This window comes from Solanum pennellii, chromosome 7 (assembly GCF_001406875.1).
Source record: "Solanum pennellii chromosome 7, SPENNV200".
Lineage (NCBI taxonomy): Eukaryota > Viridiplantae > Streptophyta > Magnoliopsida > Solanales > Solanaceae > Solanum > Solanum pennellii.
The window spans coordinates 29,487,744-29,491,039 of record NC_028643.1 but is presented as its reverse complement, the minus strand read 5'-3'; positions in this window follow the sequence as shown (position 1 = coordinate 29,491,039).

Below are 3,296 nucleotides of genomic sequence, written 5' to 3'. Positions count from 1 at the left end.
TATATATATGTATATTCAAGAATTCAATTTTTAGTTTCAAATATCTACTTCCTCATTTGAAGTTCTCATCTTAATTTTTAAATCTCAAAGATCAATTGCTTTATTAGAGATTAATTTATTAATTCTCTAAAGTGATAGTATGATTATTATTACAATATCACTTATTAGTAACTCCATTACTTATTATTATTATTAACTAATTATTTCTGTTAAATTGATGATAAGATTATTATTACAATATTGCTTATATTACTTAATATAATTTATTATTTCTCTTAAAGTGCTAGCAAGATTAATAGTTAATTTTGAATACTTATAAGTTATAGTTATTAGTCAATTATTATTTTGATTTATTTGGAAACTTAATAATTAAAAGTATCATGAATTAAGAATCACTATCAACTAATCAAGTGCAATTGGGCAACCCTACTAAAAAGCAATATGTACACTAGCCGTGAAACTAAATGAAAGTAATAATAAGAAAGAGAAGGGTCCATAGCATAGATAAGTATAAAACGGTAGAAATGTAGAAAGATGGTCCAAAAGTGACAAAGACAAAGCTACATATGAACCAACCCTGGACCTGGTATCAACGGTACAAAGATGTATATGAACAGAAAGAACTATGTATATAAGACTTGTCTACTTACTTTACAAAATATATAGACAATACAAATTAATAGGAAAGACAATAATCTTCGGATGTCAAGATTTCATTACAAGAAAAATCATCCACGATCACGGAAGATCTTGACTCAACAACGGTGCCTCTAACACACCTCAAAAATAACAAGTCATAAAGGAACCACCAAAATCAATCGGTATGTAAGCCAATGTTTATCCTAGAATGAAAAGTAACAACCATATTATGAAGAATCAATAACCAACGAGAAGATGAACACAAAGAAAATATAGAATAAAGAAGGAAATGATATAAATATATACAAAACCAAATTATCCAATCCCATAACTTGGTGGATGAAGGTAAAAAGCTACAACAAAGAGCACAAGCTACAAAATAAAACAATAAGTAAATATTTTTTTCTAATACAAAAGACTACTCAAAACCATATACAAATAGGTATGAGAAAAGTAGTATTCCATTTGATCACCCTTAATCTTCGAAAGTCCTCACAGAAGGCGAAAATTAAACATTATCGGTATGCGCTCGTTTCTGCATCAAGAAAACAATGTAGAGTTTTAGCATGAGTAATAAAAAACATATACCAAGTAGGCATCATACGATCTTGAAAAGAAAATACACACTTAAATCAAGGAAATAAATGGTGACTAGAGGCTAGAAAAGTGAAGCAATTATGGAAAATCTTAACTATAAAGATCACGTAGACTACATGATGCAATAAAGTAAAACAACTATCATAAATGCTATAGGGCGTTGTGGCTAATAGGCTCCAAGTTTCTCCAAAATCACAATCTCATCATCATGCAGGAATAAACCATGGACCGAAACCATTTTCACAATCACTAGGGATCTATTCCAGCTCGAAACCATGGCCCAATTGAATATCACTAAGTAAGGCTTGAAATCTCATCTACACCAGGGAATAATTATATGGAATTTATGGATGAATAGATATATGAGTTGAGTTGTTTGTTATTTTTGCATTATTCCATACATAACTCTTTTACATTAGTTTACAAGGAGCTAAACCATTGAAAGGGGCAATTGAGGATTTCCAAGGCTAATGGCTCCAAAATAGAAATTCTCAGGAAATCACTAGCCTTTGCTTATTCTATGTCTAATATTAGGTAACAATAAGCAACCAAAGCAGGTTTGAAACTAAAACATGGAACACAACAACACAACAGTGGTAAACATGAGTAAATTTACCAAAAAACTGCTAGAAAAGAAAGCTAAGGCAACTAAACATGATACATGCTAGGTACCCCTCCCAAAACTAGATAAAAGTATCTAATATAAAAACAACCTTAACAAATGAACAATGGCCTACGTCAGAACCAATCACGCGCGAACAAAAAATCTAAACTGAAACCATACTCTTCTAAACTACCACCGACTGCTATCATGCTATTAAGTAAATGATCATGACGTCAACACAAACATTGTGACACCAATTCACAATAATTGAAGATGTAACAAAAAATAATTCTACAATGGCATTGTGTTATCCGTATGAAAAATCACTTATTTGACTCTATTTATAGGTCTGATTCAACTCAATGAGCTCGTGCCTAAAAGATGGGTACAATATGAGCCTAATTGGAGCTGAAATAGTTCATGCAACATTATGAACCATAAAACATCATGAAAAGGGGTAAAAGGTATTTGGAAGGAACATCATCATATATTTGTATAAAAGAGAATCCTAGGCTCGCCTCGTATCTCCACCACTAGTAAAAAAAAAATTAATTTTATTTATTTCAAAACTAGCCTTTCTCTTTCATGAATTAATGATCCGACTTTTATGAAAAATTGTCACATTAATAAAGTGTTACAACTTTTATGAAAAGTTATGACTTTAATGAAGAGTTGCGACTTGTGTGAAAAGTTGTGACTTTTATGAAAAGTTGCGACTTTAACGAAGAGTTGCGACTTTATGAAAAATAGTGACTTTTATGCAAGGTTGTGAACTTTCCGAAAGATTGAAACTTTACCAAATTGTTGTAATATTTTTGATAAAGCACAAGAAACAGTTGTTCACACTACCTTTTGTTTTCTACAAATGGAGGGACTCTCATTTTAAAACACCAAAAATTATGATGTTCTTCTTCTACTTCAAAATTAAATATTCGTGTAAGTTGCTCCTGTTGAGTGACTTACTTTCATCATTGTTTTTTTATTAATAAGTTGGTGAATAAAATCGAGTAAAACCGTTTCATCCTGAGAGGATGTAATTCTTTAAACCTCTGGTATTTAAGGGGAATAGATTTTTAAGGAAACATTGTGCTTTCAGTGGACTCAATTTTTTCCTTTCAATTTCATTCTATTCTTTCATATCCTGATATTTATTTATACTCATTAATTTATGCTTATGATATTAATTGTTGTTTTTCAGTACATGTTTTAAAATCTGTTTTTTATGTTTCTCCAAAGTTATTGTTTTCGGTTATATTGAACATATACGCATATAGTGCATATATTCGTTGTGCAGAAAATAATTATTGGACTCAGTTCCAAAAATTTATTTTTTGATATTCTATATTAAATTTTATAACTTAAATGTATTATATATAAATTTATATATTGTCTATGTTTACATACATATGAAATTTCTCACTTATAATGTATGCAACACAAATGTTTCTTTATATTA